The sequence below is a fragment of the Rhinatrema bivittatum genome, chromosome 1, assembly GCF_901001135.1.
Source record: "Rhinatrema bivittatum chromosome 1, aRhiBiv1.1, whole genome shotgun sequence".
In the NCBI taxonomy this organism is placed as follows: domain Eukaryota; kingdom Metazoa; phylum Chordata; class Amphibia; order Gymnophiona; family Rhinatrematidae; genus Rhinatrema; species Rhinatrema bivittatum.
In genome coordinates, this window is record NC_042615.1 from 717,596,112 (window position 1) to 717,623,875 (window position 27,764).

The 27,764-nt window shown below is 43.9% G+C and overlaps 1 protein-coding gene across 5 annotated transcripts in view; it reads left to right on the plus strand.

The window, feature by feature from the left end:
• The window catches only part of PDE4D (phosphodiesterase 4D), a 1,438,018-nt gene that overhangs the window by 914,513 nt on the left and 495,741 nt on the right, over window positions 1-27,764 (plus strand). The window contains exon 1 of one of the 5 annotated variants that reach the window (XM_029576704.1): window positions 15,376-15,394. The exons of the other annotated variants lie outside the window; for them this stretch is intronic. The gene's annotated coding sequence lies outside the window, so the exon portion shown is untranslated. Of the gene's footprint in view, window positions 1-15,375; window positions 15,395-27,764 lie in introns of those variants that run through there. 5 annotated transcript variants of the gene reach the window in all.

The window sequence follows — 27,764 nt, forward strand, 5'->3', positions numbered from 1 at the left end:
AAACTGAAATTCTTTGTGGCCGCGTGCTGGAGAGCAGAAGCTGGAAGAGAGATTCAGTTGCCAGTTGATTCACTCGTTTATAGGAAAAGCAAAAAGCTTTGAATTTTCTCTTGTTTTCGACTGGGAGCCAGTGTGACTGTTGCAAGATTGGTTTTATATGGTTAGTAGATTTGGCCCCTACCAAGAGACTAGCAGCTATGCTCTGAAGAAGATGGAGCCACTTGAAGTTATATTGTGAGTTACAGTAGTCTCTGCAGTTTCGGCTAGATTTTAAAACGCTGGCATGCATAAATACACTGAGATATGCATGAGGCCGGGCTGCACGCGCACCCTGCGGGGATTTTTAAAGGATCCCGGCTATGCACATATCTCCGTGTACGCGCTGAAGACTGGTTTGAATCAAAAGAGGCAGGCCAGGGTGGAGGCTGGCCACTACATTTTGCCATCTGTTTCTGGCCAGCGCACACAACTTACGTCTGCTCGCAGGAGCAGGTAAGTTGTGAAACAAACAAAAAAAAGGTTAGTTAGGGTAGGTTTAGGGGTCAGGGTGGAGAGGGGAGAAGGTTAGGTAGGGGAATAGGGAAAGGCCCATTCGTGTTGCCATGCGTGTTTTAAAAAATCCCCCCCTGCATGCGCGAGTGGGCACCTGTGTGCACATGTACGCGCCAGTACAAAATCGGGCACCTTTATGATCAGTGCATATATGACAGTAGCAAGGTTATGTTTCTCAAAATGGTTGAGAAGTTTGCCAATCTGATTCAGATGCAGAGATCTTCACTATTGTTCAGATGAGTATTTCCATTGTTGGATTGTGATCAGGGTGTACCCCCAGACTGTAAGGGTGTTCCTGATAGGGAAGGTAGAGATAATAGACGATATCCTTGGCTTAGTCAAAGAAGTTCTGATTAGGAGGGGTTTAGTTTGCATTTGTGGTAGTTAAGCTACTGGGCTACTGCTGAAAGACAGTAGTTGATTTTAGTGATGGACATGGCTTAGTCCAAACCTATTTTGATGCAGAGCTGGATGTCGTCAGCAAATGGGTGAAGGTTGTAGATTGGATGAATGCAGATGTAAAAGAGGAATGGAGAAAGGACTTTAAAGCTAAGAAACAGTGGGGTTGAGGGCCAGAGTGTGTTGGGATGGGGGAGGAAGCGGAAGCGGTGTGAGGTGGTATGCTGAGCTTACTAGAAATGACGATGGGGGTATTACTGGCTACGAAGGGTAGACTTTGTGAAAGAGCCAGGTCTTTGCTGCATAGTGAATAGTTAATATGTTAGCTAGTGTGGCCTCTGTTGGGCAAGAGTTTCAGTGCCTGGGGATGAAAGAGGACAGGAGGGTTCCCAAAGAGAGCAAAGATAAAGTAAAAGGTACAAACTGCATGGACATTGAAGATGTCTGATTGGAGAAATCAAAGAAAAGAAATGTTATGGTCAAGCGGTGTTTGAGTGGATTCTTGGGTACTGTGGCAGATGACCATGCCCTCGGGGAGGAGCCCCGTGAGGCGCCACAGTACTGGGCTAAACGCAAATGCACAAACACAGTGTTTAGTTCTTTTATTAAACAGCTTGAGGTGTACCACCAGAGGTGGCAGTAGTGAAGTAGTCTGAATGTTGCAGTCTCAGGATCCTCGGCAGAGGGGACCCTTCTCACCCCGTTGGTAAAGGGGAATTCCGGTGCAGGTTTCCCAGCAAGGCAGTACTGTGGATGAGATAGACTGAGAGTTAGATTAACTCACTAGATGGTTGCTGTTGATATGCAATTCCACCAGGTTGAAGAAGTTAGGTAGTGGCATCGAGGCAGGGAGAGCAGGTCCTCGAGGAGAGAGTACCTGATCCCTGTAAGGCACCTGAAATAAAGCAGAGGGCCCCCAAGGAGTGGGTACCCAGGTTAGCAATACCCCGAAGGGCAAAGAGAGAGCTTCCAGCGGCAGCACGGAAGCGGCAGAGTAGCTTAGAACTGGCCGAAACCAATCCTTTGCTAACTCAACGAGTTAGCAACAAAGTACAGGCTATATACCCGGATGGCGTGACGTCAGTAGAGAGGAACGCCCCCGAGGTTCGCGCCAATGCTGGAATAAAGACATGGGTGGCATGCGCACGCGCACGCTAGTAGGCCCTTGGGAGGAGCATGGCGGAAGGCAGCACCATACCCGTTCTGGAGACGCGGGAGAGGTCAGCTTGTAGACGTGGCGGCAGCCATTTTCCCCAAGGATGCAGGAGGAGCCGTGAACAAGGTGAGGCACATGGGGCAAAGCCGTCTAGCACTGATGGACGCAACAGTACCCCCCTTCAAAGGGCATCCTCCAGACTTCCTACTTGGTCTTGGTTTCTGAGGATGCATTCTGTGGAAATCTTGTAGCATCTCTTTATCCAGTATATTAGCCAAAGGTGTCAAAGAGTTATCTTCAGGTCCATAAGCTTCCCATGACAGGAGGTATTCCCATACTCTGCCTCTTTTTCTTACATCAAGGACAGCATCTACCTTGTACGCGATGTCTTCTTCTGCATCTATTGGTGTAGGTTCAGGTGTCTTGCTGGAGAACTCACTAAGGATCATTGGCTTCAATAGTGAGACGTGGAACACATTATGAATCTTCAATGTAGGTGGTAGCTTCAGACTATAGGAGAGATTGCCTAATTGTCGGAGAATAGGAAAAGGTCCAAGGAAGCATGGAGCGAAGCGATCTGAAGGTATTTTAAGTCTTAAGTGCTTAGTGGTTAGCCAGACTTCGTCACCAGGCTGAAAATCTGGAGCCTTGTAGTGGTGAGCATCATATCCTTTCTTAGCTCGAAGTCCTGCTTTGAGAAGCATCTCTTTGGTCTGAGTCCAAAGTTGTTGAATATCTTCGGCAGTAGATTGAGCTGCCGGGGACGACACGGATAGTGGGAGTGGCAGTGGTGGCAATGGTAGTCGTCCGTAAACCACTTCGAATGGTGTTGATCCAGTGGATGTTGCTGGATGAGAGTTGATGGCAAATTCAGCCCAGGGCAACAGTTCTGCCCAATCATTCTGGAAAGTGTTCACGTAGGCACGAATGAACTGCTTGAGTGTCCTATTCATCCTCTCTGTTTGTCCATTAGATTGAGGATGGTATGCTGAGGTGAAGTCGAGAGAAATGTCAAAACTTCTTGCACAATGCTGTCCAGAATTTAGCTGTGAATTGAACTCCGCGATCGGAGACTATGTGCTTAGGCATGCCATGGAGGCGGAAGACGTGCGTGATGAAGAGCTGGGCAAGCTCCATAGCTGTGGGTAAACCAGGGAGAGCCACAAAGTGAGTCATCTTTGTGAACCGATCTACAGATACCCAAATTGTGTTGTTTCCTCCTGAGAGTGGTAAGTCCTCCACAAAGTCCGTAGCAATGTTTGTCCATGGCACTTCTGGTACTGGTAAAGGTTGGAGTAGACTCGAAGGATGACTGGGTGGCGTCTTCTGTCTGGCACAGTTTGTGCAGGAAGCAACGTAGGAGAATGTCTTCCTTCATGGTGGGCCACCAGTAAAACTTTTGTAGTTTAGACAGAGTTCTGCGTTGACCAGGGTATCCAGCCAGTTTAGAGTCGTGAGCCCCTGCTAACAGCTTTTTTCTGAGGTTCTTGGGTACGATGGTTTTACCTGCAGGTACTGGGTGAGTAGCTGTTAGAATGACTCTATTCGGATCAATGATGTGTTGTGGTTCCTCTGGAGTATCCTTAGAGAGGAATGAGTGAGATAAGGCATCTGCTCTGATGTTTTTATCTCCAGGGCGGTATTTCAGCACAAAGTTGAATCTGTTGAAAAACAGAGACCATCTCACTTGCCTATGGTTTAGGCGCTGTGCGTGGGTGGTGGAGGTACTCTAAATTCTTATGGTCTGTGAAGACTGTGACTTGATATTGTGCTCCTTCGAGCCAAGGGCGCCAGTCCTCGAATGCCATCTTTATTGACAGGAGCTCTATCTCCTATTCCGTAATTTTTCTCTGCTGGAGAAAAGTGACGAGAGAAGAATGAGCAAGGGTGTAAGGCCTTGGATTCACCGGCTTGACTTAGCACGGCCCCTACGCTAACATCTGAGGCATTAGACCTCTACGATGAAGGGCTTCATGGGATCCGGGTGATGGAGACACGGCTTGCTCGAGAAGGCGTCTTTTAGTTTCTGGAATGCAGAAATTGCCTCTGTAGACCAATTAGCAACATTGGCACCTTTCTTCGTCATAGCTGTAAGCGGAGCAGTGAGCGGGGAGTAGTTCTTGATGAAAGACCTATAATAGTTGGTGCAACCTAAGAAACATCTGAGAGCCTTCAGACCCGTGGGTTGAGCCCAATTCTTTTTGCTCTCCAGCTTCTGTGGATCCATTTGGATCCTGTGGTTGGAAACAATGTAGCCCAGGAAAGGCACTGATTCCTTGTGGAATTCGCACTTAGACAACTTCGCGTTTAGATGATTCTCACGGAGTCTTTGCAGCACTCTTCTGACATCCTCCAGATGAGTGGTCATGTCTTGGGAGAATATCAAGATTCATCTAAGTATATGACGTCACATTTGTATAGGAGATCCCTGAAAATGTCGTTCATTAAATTTTGAAAGACAGCCGGGCCATTGCACAGACCAAAGGGCATCACTAAATATTCAAAGTGACAGTCCCGGGTGTTGAAGGCCGTCTTTCATTCATCGCCTGCACGAATGTGAAGTAAGTTATAGGCTCCTTTAAGATCAAGCTTGGAGAAGATCTTGGCTCCTTGTAGTCTGTCAAATAGCTCTGAGATGAGAGTTAGTGGGTATCGGTATTTCACGGTTATCTCATTGAGACCTCTGTAATCTATACATGGATGTAATGTTCCAGCCTTCTTCCCCACAAAGAAGAAGCCTGCGCCAGCAGGAGACTTGGAAGGTCTTATGAAGCCTTTTTGAAAGTTTTCCTGAATATATTTGGACATGGCTTTATTCTCTGCCACGGTCATAGGATCTGTGAGGTGGTAGTACATCTGCAGTTTCTTTAGAAAAAACATCTTGGAACAGTGCATATTGAGGCGGCAGCCCCGGCATCACTGGAGTAGTTGGCATGCAGGGATTAGGAGCAACCTCCATCAGGCATTTACCATGACAGTCTGGGCCCCATCGTGAAAACTCCAGAGTAGCCCAATTGAATTGAGGCATATGCTGATGCAGCCATGGTAACCCCAGCACTATAGGGTGCATGGCCTTCTCTAGAATAAAGAAGGAGATAGTTTCAGAATGGAGAGCACCAGTCTGCAGACTGGTTTGGTGAGCTGGGTTATTTCACCCGGCAAGGGCTCTCCATGAATTGAAGATAGGAGTAGCGGAGACTTCATAGTGGTAGTGGGAATCCGCAAGTGTGCCACTAATCGTTGAAGAATGAAATTACCTACTGCCCCTGAGTCCACTAGGGCAAGAGTCTGGCACTCCAAAGGTCCGCAGATCAAGGATACAGGACGATAGAGCAGAGGAGAGGGGGGCAGTAAGACCTAAGAAGAGTCCTCCCGCAGGACTTAGGTCTGCCAGTTTCCTGGACATATAGGGCATGTTTGAACAGCATGGCCAGCTTGTCCACAGTACATGAACAGCCTCAGTTTCTTCCTTGTTCTTCTCGCTTTAGCTGTCAGATGGCTTGGCCTAATTGCATTGGTTCTTCTTCACCAGCAACTGGAACCGGAAGAACAGGCCTGGGTGTGGACTTAACTAGAGTTTCACCCTGGAAGGGTCTTCTGGGAGTTTTGGTCTCTTGAACCTTGTCACGAAGTCAGTGATCAATTCTTGTTGCCAATTTCACCAGTTCAGCCAAGGTCTCGGGCATTTCACGAGCAGTGAGCTCGTCCTTCAGACGAGAGTTCAGTCCTTCAAAGAAGAGAGTCCTCAGGCATTTAGGGTCCCAAAATAATTCAGATGCCAGTGTCTTGAATTCAATAGCGAAGTCAGCCAAAGGTTTGTTTCCTTGCTTCAGGTGAACCAAAAAAGATCCTGCAGTGGTATACCGGGCAGGGTCATCAAAAACTGATTTGAATAGCTCGAGGAATCCTTCAATGTCATGTAGAATAGGATCCTCGTGCTCCCACAGCGAAGAGGCCCATGTCAACGCTCTTCTGTTCAGATAAGAAAGGATATAAGTGGTCTTGGCATAAGCTGTGGGGAAATGGCTAGGTTGCAGGGAGAAATGCATGCAACACTGATTAATAAAACTTCTATATCTCCAAACCTCCCTCGATAAGCATAGGAGCAGATAGAGGTACAATAGTCTTGACCATCACTTCTGGCGGTGTAGCTTCTTTACCTGTGGTGGTGGGTAAATTTGTCTGTGTGTGCAGCAAGTTGAATGCAGCAGTCAAACTCTCCAGTGCACTCTGCTGTTCGGAGATTTGCTGGGCCGGGCCTGGAATGGCCTGCAATGCGGTGAGCTGAGCTAAATCCATGGAGTTAGCAATCTGTTATGGTCAAGCGGTGTTTGAGTGGATTCTTGGGTACTGTGGCAGGTGACCACGCCCATGGGGAGGAGCCCCGTGAGGCGCCACAGTACTGGGCTAAACACAGACGCACAAATACAGAGTTTAGTTCTTTTATTAAACAGCTTGAGGTGTACCACCAGAGGTGGCAGTAGTGAGGTAGTCTGAATGTAGCAGTCTCAGGACCCTCGGCAGAGGGGACCCTTCTCACCCAGTTGGTAAAGGGGAATTCCGGTGCAGGTTTCCCAGCAAGGCAGTACTGTGGATGAGATAGACTGAGAGTTAGATTAACTCACTAGATGGTTGCTGTTGGTATGCGATTCCACCAGGTTGAAGAAATTAGGTAGTGGCACCGAGGCAGGGAGAGCAGGCCCTCAAGGAGCGAGTACCTGATCCCTGTAAGGCACCTGAAATAAAGCAGAGGGCTCCTGAGGAGCGGATACCCAGGTTAGCAATACCCCGAAGGGCAGAGAGAGAGCTTCCAGCAGCAGCACGGAAGCAGCAGAGTAGCTTAGAACCGGCCGAAACCAATCCTTTGCTAACTCAACGAGCTAGCAACAAAGTACAGGCTATATACCCGGATGGCGTGACGTCAGTAGAGGGGAACGTCCCCAAAGTTCGTGCCAATGCTGGAATAAATACGTGGATGGCGCGCGCGCACCCTAGTAGGCCCTTGGGAGGAGCATGGCGGGAGGCAGCACCATAGCCGTTCTGGGGACGCTGGAGAGGTCGGCTTGTAGACGCGGTGGCAGCCATTTTCCCCAAGGATGCGGGAGGAGCCGTGAACAAGGTGAGGCACACGGGGCGAAGCTGTCTAGCACCGACGGACGCAACAAAAAACATCTGAGTGATGGCACCTTAAAACAGTTGAGAGACGAACCTTAGAAAGCTAGAAAAAATGGAGATCTAGAAAGGAGCACCAGAAGAGGGTTTTTGGAACAACTAAGAAGCTTCAGAAGAAAGGTGCTGGAATAGCCATATACGCACAATAAAACAGATTTTTTTTAGAATAATGCCAGACTGCACTTCAATTGGTTTTCTGCCACAAACAAGCAGCAGTAGAAATATAAAGTGAAAGTAATTGTATATTAAAAATATTCTCTATCTATATATCCCTTCCTCTGAAAATTAGGGTAACAGGATGTCCAAAGATATTTAAATCTGCTTTAACATTTTTAATCAAGCTTTTAATCTATTTTTATTTGGATTATATCATTTTTCACTATGATATTTTTATACTTGAGAAACACTGCTTTTGGTTTAACTTTTTAAGTTTTTGATTAATAGTGTTTTAATTTGTTTACAGATTTTGCATTTTATTTACTTCAAGAAATGTAATCATTTTAGTTTCTTGTTTTATTGTTCTATGTTGGATTGTGTATGTTGATCTGTAAGCTACTTCTGTAAGCATTAGCAGCCTATAAACACAAACAAATAAATAAATCTAGCTATTTTAATAATATCAATGAAATGTGTATTTGATGCTATATTTTACCTGCATTCTATGCTTTTTCCTACCATCTGGGCAAGTGCAACAGCTGTAGTATTGTACTATATCTAAGAATTAGTCCCATCAATAAATGAAGGGAGTAGTAAAAGAGACAGATCTGAAATCTAACACATTTAATATGTATTTACTATTTTAAAATATGCAAATATGCAACATAGGTAAAAAAAAAAAAGAATATATATAATCTACATGGTAGTCCTGTACACTTTAAGGTGAATAGCCTCTATTAGTCTGGAAATGTTTTGGCTAACAGAATGTTGCTTTATATGTAAACCTAAAATGATAAAAAGATTTTCTTGCTGTTTAATAATAAACTTTAGCAGTAGCTATAATTTAATTTGGCACCAGTGAGCTCTACTTTTCTTTCAACGAGGTGGAAGCATACCGATTATACCAGCTCTGCAATTCAATGATTCCTCTTTATACCAAACAGGCTGAAAGCCAAGAAATGTGTTTATTAAAAATATGATTGGCTATAGTAGGATATAACTTCCATTAGGAACATATCACAATAATTACTTTCATGGAACGGACTTAATTTTTTTTTTTATAGCTAAGACGTCTTATAAAAGAACCACAGTTCTTTCAAAGTCAGCACCTGGCCTCAAACAGTAATACAAAATGATGAAAATACTTTAGAATTAGCTATTATAGAAATTTACGATAGAACAAATATAAATCATCCTTGCTTACATAGTGGATAGCAAAGGAGATTCATGTTTTAGAATATTTCCTGACTCAAGCTACAGATCACTGAACTAACACTCAGACTAGGGACTATCGGGGTCATTCATAAATCACGTTAGGGTCTCATCACATGATAAAAGGGATCTAACAAGCGATAAACATGCAATCTTTATACCGTCACACGTTTGTATGCAAATATTATAATTAGTATGCAAAAGCTAGCATTTTTTGCAAATAAGGGCTTCCTACCACATGTCGCAAAAATTTAATACACGCTAATGCGAGATTTAATGACTGAAATAACATCTTGTTTTGGCAGTAGAGGGGAAAAATGTTTTTAGCCTGGGCTAGCCGCCATTATCATGGGTCGTAGCTGTTACGGTGGCTGTTATCGCGAGCAATAAAATAAAGGCTTTCTTCACACACCTACACAACCCTGCTGGGCCAAAAACATTACCTTTTCTTACCTGCCCTGACTTCTTAAATCCTCTATATTAGGGAGAAGTGTACTAGTTGTGGGTCATTCGTGCTTCAGTGGCCGATTTATGTGATGGAAGCGGAATTTGCATGCACATATGCACGTATATATCAAATAGGGTGCACATGTATGCGCTTTCAGCCTATTTGATACCATGCATGCATATATGTGCCTATGTTATAATGGCTGCAGCTATTGTATTACATATACACGTATACGTGCACATGATATCAAAATAGGCTGAAAGCGTGTACATGTGCTCTGTTTTGTTATTGGAAAAATAAGAAAATTACAATAAAGATATTTTTAAAAAATCAAGAAATATAAAATATTCATAATAATAAAACCATACTAATAAAAAAAAGTCAAAACAGCCAACAAATAGAATATTCAATAATTAAAAGCTCATACAACTTTGTTTTATAAACACCTAGAACTGTAGCCTGTGACATGTTTTTAGAGACAATGGAAGCTTTGGGATGGTCCCAATTTGTTTCTTTTGCTATTCATAAAGCAGGACATTCTAGTAATAATATTATGATTGGCATGACATTACAACCATACACACCTCAGAGAACACTAAGATCTCAAAATAAAAGACTATTGATTATTCCCACTATACACATCTGACTTAAGTAAGAGATTGTGGGCCAGATTTTAAAAGGGTTACACACCGAGCTTATTTTGCATAGGCCTGGCGACGTGCGCAAGCCCCGGGATGCGCATATGTCCCGAGGTTTTGTGAAAGGGGCAGAGGCCTCCGACACAGCGGCCGTGCTGGGGGATCGTGCGCTGGCACTCGTCTGGCGTGCGCAACCTATGCCTGGCCGGAGGCAGGCGCAACTTATTAAACAAAGGTTGGGGGGGTTTAGATAGGGCTGGGGGGCGGGTTAGTTAGGGGAAGGGAGGGGAAGGTGGTGGGGGGCGGAGGGAACGGGGAAAGCCATTGGGACTCCCCTAGGGCTCAGCGCGCGCAAGGTGCACTAGTGTGCACCCCCTTGCGCGCACCGACCCCGGATTTTATAACATGCGTGCGGCTGTACATTTGTGCGCGCCAGGTAGCGTGCATAAATGTACCCCGCGCACGTAGGTTTTAAAATCCGGCCCTGTGTGTTTTCATAGCAGGTCCAAAGCTTTGGAATTCACTACCCGAGATGTTACGGGTGATACCAAATAGGAAGACATTTAAATGTGAACTAAAAACATGGCTATTCAACAATCTATATAGCCTAAATTAAAAGCATCAGAATATAAAGAACTACAATAACAAGATAGATGAGAGATATAAATGGAAGCATGAGGAATAAAACATGAGTGAACATAAGAATCTTAAAACAATGTACAGAATATCATGTGATATTTGTTATATGATCATCATGTAATACCTGCCTTATCTTAGATCTTTAGTAAGCAATTTAATATATATTGGAACATTTCATTTCATTAGAGATATGTTCATTACTGCTTAGGAACACTACGTAAATCGTCAAGACATTGATTAATAATTATGAATGTTACTTCTTTAAACTGTTGTGATTATCATATGGAAGGATGGTATATAAAATGTCTAAATAAATAAATAATCCTTCTGCAACGTCATGCATGAAAATGTTGAAACAAATCGGTTCAAGGGCTGATCCCATGACATGGAGTGAACTACATTTACCCACTACCTGTTGTTGCCTCCCACTCGAACAATTTCTAACCTAGTCAATCACTTTAGGATCATACCAAGGGTGCTCAATTTATTTATAAGTCACATATGGAGAGCTGTGTCACAGGCGGTACTCAAATCCAAGTACACTACAGCCCTCTCCCCAATCAGATCTGTGGTCACTCAGTCAAAGAAATTGATCAGATTCCAACGGCAAGACCTACTTATGGGAAAGCCATGCTCCTGGTATCTTGTAATCCATCAGATTGCAGAAACTGCACTAGCCTCTGATGTACCAGCCATTCTGTTAATTTGCTGATAGCATAAAAGTAAAAAAAAGAGACTGGGTTAGAAAACTAACTTGTGAAGGTGAAGCATATAATTGACAAAACGTGTTGGACTTGTGCCAGAGAAATCTAGTGAAATGTGCATAGAAAGTGGGTAAGTGGCTCAGCCAGGGGTGAGGAGGAGAAGGGAGGCAGACTGTGACACTGGTAGGTGGCGTGGGGGAGGGAGAGAAATGCTCTCTCTCATCAATTCCACCTGAATCCCATGCCTTTGGTTTTCTAACTGATCCAGGACTGGATCCGGTACCTTAAACCACCTTCTGCAACTACCTGGGGATGCTTCCCTATTTTATAATACCTCTTAATTCACTAGCACAGTCATTACAATGTCAGCTCCGACCATGACATATACCATAGCTCTTTCTAGTCCTACTGTTATGGGCCTTAAATCCGGCTATTAGATATTGCTTTAGCCTGACAGCTGGATTTCCTTCCCCCAGGATCTTTATTTATTATTTGATTTATTTAAAAATTGATATACGACCTATCGGCAGTACTGGGCAGTTTACAATTTAACATTCATATTGACATGTAAAACCATAAGTACAAAACATAAACAAATATTCAGTACCATTAATTAAAATAAATATTGATGCTTCCTCCATGGAATCCCTACCTGAAGGCCTGGCCAGAAGACTTGACATAGGAAACAAGCCCAGGCTCTCCATATGATGGCACAAATGGCTCACATAATCCACAAACATTGCTGTAAATATGCACAGTCAGTAAAAGATGTATTCTGATATATTCTGCATATATCACCTTGTTATGACAACCAATATAAAAATATTACAGGGGCAGTCTGGTGGTTCAGTTACCATACTGGGCACTTCCATGTGAAGGACCTGAGTTTGATATCAAGTTAAGGACTTCTGCTCCCTGGACTGGTTGTGGCCAAGAATACTGCAATGGCAAGATGGGTTGGGGAGTGGATGGATAAGGGGCAGAGATCTTCAGTCATTGAGCAATAGCAACATTCACTTAACATTCAGACTCAAGAATCCATGCCAGATAGGTTTTGGAGGACACCTGTAATAGAAAGTATGGGGGACTGTGAAGGTCTCACGGCAACAAAGTGATTTTGCAAATGAAAGAGACAATCGCTTTTTAATGATTATTACATTGATGCAGTTATATAATTACATTTGAGGTATTGATTAGACATCTTTCTAAGTAAGGGTTTTTGCCCTGATAATAGAGGTTGAGTCATAGGGTATTGTTTACAGGAGTTGTGGGTATGTGTTTGTATTGGTTGAAGTATGAATCGGGATGAATGAATGGAAGGTTGGATATTGTTTATGAAATAATAATAAATTGATATTTAAAAGTATTTAATGAGTATAATGTTATTTGGTGAGCATAAGTAGAGACCTTGTTTTTAAAATATAAAAACATTACAAAACATAAACAGCAAAATAAAACAATTCAATAAAAGCAAGAGCGGTTTCTGATATAGGCTTTCGAGAAATCCATAAAACTTCAGTCTTTGAGTTCAGAGTAGGGTTACCAACTGCCTGGTTTTGAACTCAACAGCCAGGTTTTCGGCTGTGCTGTACAGTATTTGGTCAGACGTACTGACCGGACACTGAAAATCTGGTTTATGCAAGAGGTTTCTCTTTCCCACAGCTTCCTGGTAATAGGGAAAGACAGAGCCAAGAGCTGTGCTGTTTCTCCGCCCTCTTGCCTCCTTTCCTAAGTTGTGATTGGATGGGATGAGGAGAGGAGGCAGGGCACAGCACAGCTCTCAGCTCTCACTGGCTACACAGATCTCTGCAGTAATGCCCTATGGGTCTCGCCCCCACCCTCACTGAGTGCTGTGTCAAGATCCGAGAGAGAGGCTGCAGTGAGCCAGCCGAGGGATACAGGAAGAGAGGAGGGGAAGGTGGAGCAAGACATAGAGTTGCAGGGTGAGGAAAGTGGAGAAACAGAGGGGACACAGAGAAAAGGGGGAGGGAAAGGAAGATAGACATGGGGAGCAAGGGAGAAAAAAGACAAAGGGGATTTGGAAGGGAGAGGGAGAATGGAGCATGGGGGAAGGGGGAAGGGAAGGAAGAGACAGAAGAGGCACAAAGGAGACAAGGGGACCCAGGAGGAAACGAGATAGATAGACGTAGGCACTGGGGAGGAGAGGGAGACAGGAGGGAAGAAGGAGGGAGAGAAAGATGAGTATGAAGAGGGAGGGAACTAGAGAGAGGAGGGCAGCACAAGAGAGGAGTGCACTGCGGAAGGGGACAGCATATTGAGAGACAGGTGGCACAGAGGAGAGACAGATGAAAGACTGGGGAGAGCAAACCACCTGTATTTGGGAGTGTGCATGTGTGTATGAGATACCAGGTTGTGTGTTTGGGAGTGTGCATGTGTGTGTGAGATACCAGGTTGTGTGTTTGGGAATGTGCATGTGTGTGTGAGATACCAGGTTGTGTGTTTGGGAGTGTGCATGTGTGTGTGAGATACCAGGTTGTGTGTTTGGGAGTGTGCATGTGTGTATGAGAAACCAGGTTGTGTGTTTGGGAATGTGCATGTGTGTATGAGATACCAGGTTGTGTGTTTGGGAGTGTGCATGTGTGGATGAGATACCAGGTTGTGTGTTTGGGAATGTGCTTGTGTAGATGAGAGAGGAGGCTTTGTGTTTATGGAGAAGTATAGAGGTGGGTGTGTATTAGAAAGAAAGCAAAACTGCATGAGAGAGGCTGTGGTTGATGTGTTTATGAGGATAGTTGAAATAACATTTTATAAAACAAAGTATATTGAGGGGATGCTTGAAAGCCAAGTAATGAGTGGATTGACAACTGAACTAACCTCTAGTCCAGAGTCAATTGATTTTCCTTAAACCAGTTCCAAAGATGTAATAAAAGCTTTTCAACCCAAACAAGAGTAGCTTTTGGGTCAGCCTGCACTGGAAAAAACAGCTGTATATCGTCAGCATATATTTTATAAAACATACCAAATTTATCCAAAAGATGGCAGAGAGGTTGTAAGTACATATTAAATAATGTGGCACTCAGGACAGAATCCTGAGGAACACCGGCTTTTATAGTAAGACCAGTTAGAGCATCCCTGATTAATCATAACATGATTAAGAGAAGATGCAAACCAATGATCTATAGCTCATCCAATTCCTAGTTGTGTTTACCTAAATAACAAAATATTTTGATTAACTAAATCAAAAGCTGAAGAGAAATCTAAAAACACTGCAATCACAGTATGACATTGATCTAATCCACACAGTAGGAAATTTGGTAAAGAAATCATTGTTTTCTGCACAATGCCCACAACGAAACCAAACCGATGGAACCTCAGTACCTCTTGATTATCTAAAAATTCAGGCAGTTGAAGTAAAGCAACCTTTTCTAATACTTTGCAGAGCATAGATACATGGATAAATATGAGATTGAGCTAAACTGGAGCCCAGCTCAATGGGTAAATTTCCCTTTTTTTGTACAGGACATACAATAGCTCTTTTCAGTATGGTAGGATAAATTCCCTCTCTCAGTGACTGATCGACTGCCTTCCATAATGTTGGTAATACAATCTCTTTAGCAGTACAGAACAATCCCGCAGGGCAAGGATTCAAAGAACATGGATATATTTTTAATTTACACAATTTGGACTCCGTTTCCTTTAAAGAAATGTGATCAGAAGCATCCCGTTTTATGGATTCAGGTTCTGCCACCACATCAAACTGATCATTCACATTACAAGGTACAAACTATTCAATAGTGCATCAGGAAATGCCTAACAATTAACAGCAGAAGAGGATGCAGAGGACCTTTTCTGTTTTGTAAGAGAAGAGATCAATTTAAGCAGCTCAACCGGACAGTTTACGGAGAGAAATGGCTCTTTCGAGTCTCAGCAATATTTATTTTGCTTCAGTTGATGAATTAACAGAAGCAATCTCATCTGTTTTAACTGAGATTACAGATCGCTCTGCTCCCCTACAAGTTAAGAAAGTACCAAAGTTTAACAATGACTTAGTAAATGCTGAGAGAGTAATGAGAAGAGGAGAGTGGAAATGGTGTGAAATTGCTGCATTGTGTCAGAAAAAAACTTTTACCGGGCTCATGTTAAATAGAAAATTATCTTATTTATTTATTTATTTATTTAGATTCTTTTACTATACCGATACTCAAGACGAGGTCTTATCTTCCCTCAACCACCTTTCTCTACTAAAAGGGTCCAATTCTGTTTGATTGCTGTGGTGCTTCCAATTTTCCTTTCAGTAAGAGGCAACACTAGCTGAATATCAATTAAAAAATGGAAAGAGCATAGCACTGCGTAACTGGTAAGTCTTTAACCAATCCATCACCAACATATTTCTTAAGGTATAATCAGTTGATCCAGGATATGTCTGGCCTCATGTGTAGGGCAATCAGTGTAGGAGCCAACTGAAGAGCAGACAATAAACAAGCCATTCTTCTAAAAGGCTCTTCGGCCTAAGAGATGGCGTGAATATTCAGACCAGATTATTAGTTTTTAAAGTAACTGCAGCTAAATAATCCCCCCAGCGGTATTAAATTGGTACTGCTATTACCTGAGGTTAGGAGGCGGGGTGATAAATTAAGCACATGCACCAGTCATGAAGCCTAAAGGCAAGGTTCTCATTGCTAGACTCCATCCCCAGATCAAACTGTTCCTATAAACCAATAAAACCCCCTCCACCTTGTTTATTTTTATTAATTCTTGCCTGATGAAAGAAAGCATATCCAGGTGGGCATAAATAATTTAACAAAATGATATCTGACCGCCAGTGCCATGTTTCAGTCAAAACTAACATATCAAGACTGGTATCTCCAATTAAAATAAAGAGTACATCAATATTTTTCCTCATAGAACCTACATTAACGCATAGGCCAGTTCTGATTGACCTGGAAGCCCAATATTTGCAGAAGGAAACATCTGTCTCAAAAGAATTTCCACAATCCTGTAACTTCCCCAGCTATATTTCTGTATGTTTCAGGACCCAATCAAATGAATCTGGTGAATAAAGTTAAGGCATATTTAAAATAACATTTTGGGAAGAGCTTTGCAATCAGGGGTTTGAAAGTTTCTCCAGGGGCCGGTATACTTAGTAAGTGCATTTCTTCTCTGGCAAGTGCAGGCCTCCCAACCATGGAAAAGAAGCTTCCCCTTCCCCTTCCCAGCCTGGGCCCCAGTGAGAGATGACGTTGCCAGTGCCTCCCAAACCTGAGGCCTTCTTGACAGCCAAGTAAATCCACTTGTCCCACATGAGCGGATTTTCAATACCTTGTTCATAATAATGGTAATTCAGTTTGACATTTGTTATAGCAGTTAGTTATCCATTTATTTTTTCAGTTGCTAAAAATAATTCTTCAGGCGGATGTGAAACTGCCTTACAATACGTTTAAGGCACTGTTCAGTGATGCCTGAATTTAACAAGTTCTTATTCAATTAGGAGATGGGTTAAGGGGTTAAAAGCAGTTTGGGCCTCTGAAAACTCAACCTAGCTTTCTCACACCAGATAATGCAGAATGTGTGCCCATAAAATGTGCAAAGCTAAGAGAAGACTGTGCCAAAGTTTTTCGGGGATTGAAACCATAAAGGCATAGCATGGCTGCTTCTGCTCTGTAATTTCTCTTTCAGGCAGGTGTGGTTGCTCATGCAGGCAGAATTCATGTAGAGGGCAGCCTACAACTAAGCTGGGCGTAAATGGGGGTAGCATAATTCATGTCAAAAACGATTAGAGCTTTAGTAGTGTTAGAGCAGGAAAGGTTTGTTTGCCTTTAAACCCAGGGGGGTCATTGATTCTATCTATTATGACAGGTTCTTCCTGATGCATATTTATTATCTGTAACTCTCTCTCTCTCTCTCTCTCTACCTGTGGGCATCTACTAAAGTTAAACCTAAATCTTTGTTCAGAATCAGAAAGAGTATTGTCCTACTTTTATATACCTCTGTTAATGTGTGCATTTATGGTGTATATATAGCCTGTCTATTTAATATTTTTCTTATCAATGTCACAGAAGGGTTAGTTTGTCTTTCAGCGGAGGAAACTAGGTTCTGCAGCAGAGCAGATAGAATAAGAAATGATCAGAGAAAGTTTGAGGAATAGTTGAATATTTGGCAGATATGATTAAATGTGAAGAAGTGCAGTCATGCATTTGGGGTGCAAAAATCCAAAGAAGATATATGTGATGCTGGGTGAGAGACTGATGTGCATAGACTGGGAGAGAGACCTTGAGGTGACAATGTCTGATGATCTGATGGTAATGAAGCAATGTGACAAGTCAGTGATTAAGGCTGGCAGCATAGAGATGATATAAGCAGGAAAAAGGAGGTGATAATGTCCCTGTGCTGGGCATTGGTGAAGCCTCACCTGGAGTACTGTATTTGGTTCTGGAGACCCTATCTCAGTAATGATAGAGAGAGGATGTGTTGCGCTCAGGGGTGGACCCTTGTCCTGAGGCAGTGGAGAACGGCTCCCTGGTTGGGACCAGGAAGCAACTGCCCCCAGGGGCGGAGCACTGGAGGAGACAGAGGCTAGGTAGAGCTTCACCACTGGAAGCCCGGGGTCCCCCTGGGAGGAGCCTGTAGGGACCCGGGCCGCTTGGACTTAGGTGGGCCTCGCAGGGTCTCTGGGAAGGTGGAAGTCTGGCGTGCCCACGGGCAAAAGGGGAGAGCGCGGTCAGGTTCGAAGCAGGATGTCCGATGTAACAAGGAGGACCAGAAGAGCGTGGGTGATGACAAGGCGAGGAACAGAGCCAGAATCTAGGGAAGTGATCAGGCAGACATAGGTCAGGTATCTGAGGTCAGACAAGGTCACAGACAGGCCGAGGTCAGAACAGTCAGGTCAATGAACAGATTGGAGTCAGAGGCAAGGCAGCAGACAGGCAGGCAGGTTGAGGAACAGACTGGAGTCAGAGTCAGGCAGCAGGCAAGCGAGTTGAGGAATGGACTGAGGTCAGAGGCAGGCAGCAGGCAGGCGAGTCGAGGGACAGACTGGAGTCAGGAGGCAGGCAGCATACAGGTAGGCAGGTCGAGGAACAGACTGGCGTCAGAAGGCAGGCAGCAGACAGGCAGGTAGGTCAAGGAACATGCCGAGGTCAGTACCAGTAAGACAGTCCGGGGTACTACCTGGGTAGACGAACAGGAGGACGCTGGAGTACTAGGAAGCAGGAACAAGGCAGGAACAGAACTGGAACAGCAGGATCCTGGAATGAGACTTGGAACAAGAGACAGGAGCAAGCAACAAACGCAGTGACAATCTAGCACAAACGTCAACCCGATTGCCAAGGCAAGGAAGTTCAAGCAATAACTTCCTTATAATGGGGAATCAATCAGGGCATGCTGCGGAGCTAGGACCCGCCCTTGGCCCTACAAGAGGCTGGGCGGTCCATGAGTAAGGCCGTGGCTGACACAGCCGAGGACGCCGAGCTCCAGCGTGAGGCCTGGTACGCAGTGGAAGACCCGGCTACTGCCGCCACGGGACGCCGGGGCCTGGAAGTGCTAGCAGCATCCACTAGGGAGGCCAACCCAGGACCTGCCGTGGAACCATGAAGGTGAGCAGGCCCAGGCGTGGGCCGGGCGCGGATGGGATGCATAACAGGATGGAAGTGGTCCAGAGTGTGGGGCTGCACGTAATATGAGATGAGGCATGAGAATCTATACGTGTATTCCCTAGAGGAGAAGAAAAACGAGGATATGAAGCAGACTTTTATATACCTGAAAGGTATTAATAGTGTACGAGTCCAAACATTTTCCAGTGGAAAGGAAGCGGTAGAACTAGGGAACATGCTATGAAGCTCCAAGATGTAGGCTTAGAAATAATGTCAGGAAATGTTTTTTTCATGGAAAGGATGGTAGATGCCTGGAATGCCCTCTCAGAAGAGGTGGTGAAAACAAGAATGGCAATGGGAATTCAAAAGGGTGTGGGATAAACACAGAAGATCCCTAGTGGCTATAGGATGGAAATGAAGAAGCTGGGTAACCTGTGATAACTTTTGGTGTAATATTTTTGCATGGGGTAACTTGCATGGCAAACTGGATGGACCATTTTGGTCTTTTTCTGCTGTTATTTACTATGTTATTATACCAGCCAGGTGCATTATAAGAACGCTAGAGGGATGTTGAGTCACCTCTAAATTAGAGAGCAGTGAGGAATAACATATGGGATCTCAAAGACAGTAAAGAGATGCAGAAGCTTCTCTCAGAAGAAAGAATAATAGCCATATGCTAAGTCTTTGCTTCTAGATTAAGACAGTGATGTCTTACCTACAAGACTGGCAGGGTAAACCCATTCTCTCTGGAAGATTTTCCTGCTTAAATCCTGATAGTAAAGTGTTTGGGTTTATCTAGGATTGAGGTTCTGATGCACAAATATTGCATGGATACCATTTTATTGAATTGCATCTTGGATTGGGACAAAGGAAAACTGGTTGGTGCGAGTAGAAGACCTCTCTATTTTTCTCCTGAGTTTGCATAGCCTTCTGAGATAGTTAACTCTAATTTTTCTCATTTTTAATCATTTGTAAGATGTGATTTATATTGAAGAGTTCCTGCTATATTGCTTTTGGATGGATTGTAAAACAAATCTGGCTTTGTTTGAAGTTTGCAATTACCTGAATTAATTTTTCAGGGTGAAAAACTATCTTCAGAAGCTCACAATGTTCTTGTGGACTGGCTTTAGTGAGCAGAGGGAAACTGCAGTGTTCCTGACCTGTAAAGCCAGATGTTTCTTCTCTCTGCCTCCTCCCATGGATAAGAGCCGTCTAGCTTGCCTCAGGACAGTGAAAGCCAAAGAGCTGCACAAATCATATTGTAAAATATTGACCTCTATGAAGGAGTAATATACATCTTCAAGTTTTGCAGTGAAATACTTACTTCAATTTGAAATCATCATCCATGGTCAGCGAATATTTGATTTTATGTGAAAAAGTGTTCCCATAAAATGCAGCAGACTGTTCTGAAACTTCCCATCCTCTACAGGCATTCCCTACAAGACTACTGATTATATCAATGAACTTTATTATTATTTATTAATTATTATTTACTATTCTTTCTATGGGATTTTGCCAATTTTAGGCCTAGATTTTCTAACATACCGCGGCATCGTGAATCGCGCGGTATAGGGGGCAGGGGGGGCGAAGCGGGGGGCGGGCCTGCAATAGCCGGTAGCGATCGCACCAATAGCACCATCATAAAAGGTGGTTGTTCTGGCTCAATAAGAACTTTCCAAGTCCCCTCATCCAGACAGTTAACCTTCCTCCTTTAATCAGTATCCAAACAAAGATCTTTTAAGTATGAATCATTTATTGCATAGATAATTTTTCCATTACTCACAATTATTGGATTCAACTCGAGGTAGCCTCAGACGAAGATCCTTTTGGCTGGAAATGGGTGGGAGAGGGAGGAACGGAGGTTTCTTGAGATGCAGGGTAAGAAGACGAAGGTTTGAAGCTGATTAGTCTTTAGAGTTTAAAGCGGTAGGAGAAATGTAAAAAAGCTGTTCGTGTAACAGAGGTTACAGGCACGTGCGTCCTCTACATGGCGTGGCTCAGACTGGTTCACAGTCTTGGAGAGTGATTACAGGAAGGGTCCCCACAAGCTGGGGCTAGGGGCGAGATCCAATGGTAGCGAGCCTAGGATCCATGTGACACAGGAGGGGGCATGAAGGGTAGTCCCTTCAACCAATGAGACCCCTAAGAAGACCCAAGTTAGATTGAGAAGGCATGCAGACCCTTTCCCAATGGAAGGAACAGAGGGGAGGGGGCTTCTGTTAAAGGCAAAACTCCCTTTAAAGGCAAGGCTCCCAGACTTTTGTCCTGGGTTACAGAAAACGTCATGAGTTCTCAGGAGGGAGGGGCTGTAGTAAACACAGGTGGGATGCAATGTATACAGACACAAACATGTACCCTTTACTGGGGACAGAACAGTGGTGCTATAGGGCGCAAAATTGGAAGCGAAAAGGCTCCTTACCTTTTCACAGTCCATGCTGTCTTTGCGGCGTCTGCCCCAACTCCGCCCCTTTTTAGCTATCGCACACGAAAAGGGACTTTTCGCATGCGAAACGTCCCTTTTCATGTGTGCTAGCTTTAGAAAATGACCCCCTTAGTTAGCTACTGTACTAGGGATTGGTGAAATTATTTCACTTTTGATGTGACCCATTTGACTGCTTATTCAGACTAATCCTGATAAAGACCTTGTTTATATTACAGTTGATATGAATCTTCCTGGCCCAGTTTACAAGTACCTAAGTCAGCTGTGACTCAACTCTTATTGTCACTAATTCAAACCCAACAGGCATGGTTCATATCCTCATTTTGATAGAATGCTGAAAAGTTATTTCAGTAACCAAGAGGATGGCTATAGAAGAGGCAGTACTTCGCTTTTTGTGTCTCTGTACAATCTCTGGAAGGAGAGCAACTTGAAGGCTATTATAAGAGATGTGCCAATTACTGTTTTTATTTTGTTATATTGTGTATTAAGTTTTATTGTACTCCGCTTAGCATGGTAGGTCTGCGTGGGCGGAAAATAAATTATTTAAATATAGAGCTAGGAGAAGAAACAATGGATATACACATACTGGCAGAAAAGTGACTTTCTCATGGAAATTTGGAATATGATTCACGAGATACTGAAAGGCCTCAGTTAGCCATTAATTGACCGTTTGCAGTGGAATTTGTCTTCTGCCATTGAACTGTAGCAAATTTGCTTCCTGGCCTCCTCCTCTTAATTGGTACTGCCGACACTTCTAAAACTACAAACAGCTTCTCAACTCCCATAGTAAGATATATTTGTTTGTTTATTTTGATTTATATTCTGCTTGTTGCAGAGTTCACAGCGGATTACAGTAGAAATATTAATAATATTTAAAACACAAATATTGAAAATCTATAATATATCAGGCTTGGTAGTGTGTCCATCAGTGCTCGCGCATGTTCCCCAGCCCGCCGATAGATGGCGCTATAATATATCGGGCTTGGTAGTGTGTCCATCAGTGCTCGCGCATGTTCCCCAGCCCGCCGATAGATGGCGCTATAATATATCTGGCTTGGTAGTGTGTCCATCAGTGCTCGCGCATGTTCCCCAGCCCGCCGATAGATGGCGCTATAATATATCGGGCTTGGTTGTGTGTCCGTCAGTGCTCGCGCGTGTTCCCCAGCCCGCCGATAGATGGCGCAGGTGGCTCCCTGGCCGCCTTGGAGGCTCAAACACGCCATACAGCGGCCATGTCACAACACCAGCTGCAAGAGGAACGCGAACCTAATGCCGATAGCCAGCAGCGACTTCCAGGAAATATGCCTCCGAAACGCCAGCAACCACCAACTGCTGAAGAAATTGCAGCAAAAAAACCCCGGCATGCTGAAGCTCAATGACGCCGTAGAGCGGCCATGTCACAACAGCAGCTGCAAGAGCAACGCAAAGCTAACGCCGTTAGCCAGCAGCGACATCGAGGAGCTATGCAAGAACAGCAGCTTAAAGTAATGTCGTGTACAAAGACGTTTTCGCCAAATAAACTTAGCCAGCCATGGCTTTAGCAAATGTGCCTCCATGTCCTTTGCCCTGGGTGAAAACAATTTTGTTTTTCCTTTTCAGCTAACGCTTCCATACAAGAGCATATGTACCAATAAAAATACTCGCCGCCCGGGCGTAGAACGGGTGCAGTTGCTAGTGACATATATGGTTCCAGGTTAAAATGCAATCTAAAAATATATAACAAGCATCAAATTAATAAAAAGTAAACAAAAAGTCATCCATTAAAGCAATAAATACAACGTAACACAAATAAAATCCACCAGTGCTCTTCTTTTTATGTTTTCTTCTGCTTCTTTTCTTTCCCCCTTCCTCCGCCTCTTAAACTCACCATGGGTTAGCCATTGATATCCCCAGAATAGAGCACACTCCACTTATTAAAAGCCATAATGAAAGATCCCCACATTTAAAATAACAACCTTCCGCTGTCTCCTCTCTTCCCTGGTAATCAGATCACATAGTAACATAGTAATGATGGCAGAAAAAGACCAAAATGGTCCATCTAGTCTGCCCAGCAAGCTTCCCAGGGTAGTAACTGCCGCTCCGTGCAGGTTACACCCAAGCTTTTTTAAATTTATTCCCATTCTCTAGCCTTGTCCCTTTGAAATCCTTCTCAGTTTGTCTTCACCACTTCCTCCAGAAGGGCATTCCAGGCATCCACCACCCTCTCAGTGAAGAAATATTTCCTGACATTGGTTCTAAGTCTTCTTCCCTGGAGTTTCAAATCATGACCCCTAGTTCTACTAAATTGTTTCCAATGGAAAAGGTTTGTTGATGACCATGGATCATTAAAACTTTTCAAGTATCTGAAGGTCTGTATCATATCACCCCTGCTCCTCCTCTCCTCCAGGGTATACATATTCAGGTTCATCAACCTCTCCTCGTAAGTCATTCAATGGAGACCACCCACCATTTTGGTCACCCTTCTCTGGATCACCTCCATCCTGTCTCTATCTCCTTTTAGATATGGTCTCCAGAACTGAACACAGTTCTCCAGGTGAGACCTCATCAAGGACCTTTACAAGGGATTATCACTTCCCTTTTCTTACTAGATATTCCTCTCTCTATGCAGCCTTGCATTCTTCTGGCTTTGGCTATCTGTGTCTCATTGCGTCGTCGACTTCAGATCATTAGACACTCTCACCCCAAGATCTCTCTCCTGCTCCGTGCACATCAGCCCTTCACCCCCCAATGCATACAGAAGGAGGATCTCTGTAGCTGTTCCTGCTGTGCTTCCTGATTACAAAGGAAGATCATCCAAGGGACAAGGAGAAGGTTCTCACTGTGTCCCGACCCTGCTTGCCTGCCACTACCCTAGCCTAGTACTTTGCTCCAAGAAATGAGAGGAGCCTGAAGGAGAAAGGTTGCATGTCTAAGGGGAGGGGTGTATCAGAGGGCGGTGGCAGCAGATGGGTGTGTTGGGGTAAGGGTGCAGAAATAATAGGACCTACAAGGAGGTAAGAGGGGGATGAAGGGAAGAAGGAAAGCAGGTAGGGGAGGAGATGGAAATCACACCAAAAAAGTGAGAAAAGAAGGAGAGACTAAAAGGAGGAGAAGAGGCTGCAGGAGTGAGAGACACGGGGGAAAAGCATGCTTGGGAAGGGGCGGGATAGGTGGAAGAATGTAGTAAGCATGATGAAAGAGAAAATCTAATATGAGTGAAAAATAAAAGAGGGAAAAGTTAGCGAAAAAAGAGATTCATTGATCCCATCTCGTGAATAAGATTTGAAGCTTGTTTTTCAGGGGATGGTTTAAAAGTGAAAGATTTTCTACAAAAATTGGGTGTGAGTTTTAAGTAATATAAAATATACGCAAATTTATGTAAGTCTGCCACAGGATCACTGCAGAATTTAATCCTGATGTGCTGCAGGAGATGGAAGCCTTGGGCATAATATTTTACATAGCCACATGTCATAGTTCCTTGTGAAATTATTTAAATTTATACATTATTAACATAATAAATCATAGATGCTGTGCAGGACATGAAATTGTCAGTTAACATGCTGTAGTTAATAATTAGAGGGAGTGTGTCTAGTGCAGCACGGAGCTGTTGTGTTTTGTCAAGATGAACAAATATTGTTGGCAAATTAGATTAGATTATTTCTTCCTCTTTAATAAGTGCACACACATTTAACATATCAGTAATATGGATACATATTTGCTTATTAAGTTATAACATACACTGAAAAAATCCATTATCTAGTACCACTGACAAACAGTAAGGGGTAATAGCACGTCGAAAATGCACATCCAACCCCCTGAAACTAATAGCGCCCGCAACATGCAAATGCATGTTGATGGCCCTATTAGTTATTCCCATGCGATACAGAAAGTAAAATGTGCAGCCAAGCTGCATATTTTACTTCAGAAATTAGCGCCTACCCAAAGGTAGGCGTTAATTTCTGCCAGCACCGGGAAAGTGTACAGAAAAGCAGTAAAAACTGCTTTTCTGTACACCCTCCGACTTAATATCATAGCGATATTAAGTCAGAGGTCCCAAAAGTTAAAAATAATCAAAAATTAAAAAAAAAAAAATTAAAATCGGCCCGCGGCTCGAGGGTTGAAAACCGGACACTCGATTTTGCCGGCGTCCGGTTTCCGAACCCATGGCTGTCAGCGGGTTTGAGAACTGACGCCGGCAAAATTGAGTGTCGGCTGTCAAACCTGCTGACAGCTGCCGCTCCTGTCCAAAAAGAGGCGCTAGGGTCTCGCTCACCTGCTCTCCCGCGATTTTTACTGATTTGGCCTGAGTATATTTCAGCTAGGACTAGAATCTTTGATGATTGAGTCTGGAGGCTAACCAGAGGCCAGCAACTAGAAGGAGGTTCTTCTTTTCATTAGCTACAGAAGCTTTGTTATCAGTCCTTAGCTGTAATGTCACCTCTTAAAGGGGCCAATGCAATACAGTGCACTCAGCCGAGCGCACTGTATAACCCACAGTTGGACACAGGTTAAATAGGCGATAATCCACCCCCTAATGCAATAGGGGGATTAGTGCCTATTTAACGTGCGTCTGACGCAGAGTGAATGGGAAAGCGCTCATCACATGCAAATGCATGTGAATGAGCCTATTACTCATTCACTCCGCATGCAAAAAAATAAATGTGTGTCTCAGATGCACATTTATCGCTCAGCTATTAACGCCTGCTTGGAGCGGGCATTAATAGCTGATCACATTGAAAAGAAGTACAGAAAAGCAGTAAAAACTACTTTTCTGTACTTCTTTTAAAAGTTAAAAAAAAAACCTCAGCTGGCCGCATTCATAACCGGCCAGCTGCGTTATGAAAACCGATGCCGATAAACTCGGCATCGGTTTTCATAACTGGCGGACTGCAGTTTAGTGCCTCCTTGCTAACGTGATCCCGTAATTTCAATATAACATGGCGCTCCCTTGCGAGTGCCATGTGTGCGTTAAGAAAGCGGGCGCTGACTTTTCAGTGCCCGCTTTCTGCGGGGTTTTTTTGCATCGGCCTCAGTGAGTTTATTGTAGTAGCCCCTGATAGGCCCTCCAAACTGTCACAAAGTATGGTTTCAGCTCAGAGGTTTTTTTTATCTTGCTGCAAAAAAGCAGCTCTTTTGTCTGAGAAGTTAAGCAAAGACATTAATTCGTTTTTTTGCCCTAAAACTAAAATAAAAAGAGAACTATAAACCTTCAGGTTATAAATCCTATATTTAGGACTACCCGCATGTGCAGTAAGGGTGTGTATTCATTTAAAATGAAAGTGCAAAACACAACGAATAAGGCTAATTCGTTTCATTTGGGGGGGCCCTGAACTGAATCGGGGGTCCTCCCAAATGAAACAAACCGTATTTATTCATTTTATTTTAAACTAATGCATTGGGCCTAGGAGTAGGTATTAGCCTTATTCGTTGGGTTTTGTCTAGGGCATAGGCTCAGGCCCATAGCAGGAACCGTGACTTATGCCCAAATGCGATGCCAGCACCTTGTCCTAGGCCCGAAACTGGGGCCTTGCCTTGGGCCTAGACTGAGGTCCAAAGCAGGGGCTGCTGCCTAGGCCTGAGCGCAATCCCCAGAAGTTAAAATAAATAAATTGCCTGATCCGTTGGGTATCCAATGAAGGCCGGGTCCCGATGCTGGGGCCTCGGCCTAGGTCAGCGCCCGGACACAGGCCCAAAGCTGCAACCTGACCTGGTAGCCGGGTCCCGAAGCCTGGTTCTCAGCCTAGGCCGGAGTCCAAGCCCAGGCCTGATGCTGTAATCTGACCCAGCGCCTTGGTTCAGTGTCAGACCCAGGGCTCAGAGCCCAAGCCTGGAAGCTGCTCTTTGAATCCTCTTCTTTATTTGGATCTTCAACGGCAAATGAAGGCGTCTGGCACATTCACCCTAGTGGACGGTGCCATTCCAGCATGACATTTTAAACCATTTCTGTTTAAAAAGACTTGTTACCTAAACAGGTTGGCAGAATAATGATTCTCTGGCTTATTTATGCTAGTCTGAATATTTTGACTATTTGTATATAACAATTAGTGCACTATAGAGGAGCAGGACATTCTCTTTTAGTTTTAATTAGCTTTTAAAACTTTAGCAATTGAATAAAATTAAGATTCAGACAGAAGTCCAGCAGTGAGTTGGTAGCTATCCAGTCTTTTGCACTGAGTGCTGCATGTATGATCTATCTGTTGGTGAGAGGTTGCATGTGTGCACCCAGTGCAAATAGCTTCTGGCTCTCAGGGAATGAATCTGTTCTCTGGGGGTCAGAGTAGAAGACCTGTAGGAGCTGAGGCAAAGGAGACATTCAGGTACATAGAAGAGTGGTCCTAACTCCAGTTTAGCAGCCCTTGTGCTTCTTTGGTGGAGCAACGTCACCTGGCAGGAGACTCACCTTTGTGATCCTGTACCTAGGACCTGCACTCTAGATGATGCTTTATCCTTTAGCACCGAGAATGAGCCTCCAGAGTTGTATGCCCAACAGGAAAAAAGGGTTAGTACAGCTGTTGTGGTGAGTAATTTCATCATTACGAATGTAGATAGTGGGGATGGCTGGTAGGCATGAGGATTACCTAGTGTGAAGCTAGCAGACCTCATGCGCCAATTAGAAAAGATTTTATAGAGTTCTGGGAATGAGCCAATGGTTGTGGTACATGTGCCTACCAATGACATAGGAAGGTTTAGGAGGGGAGGCTCTTAGGTAGGAAACTGAA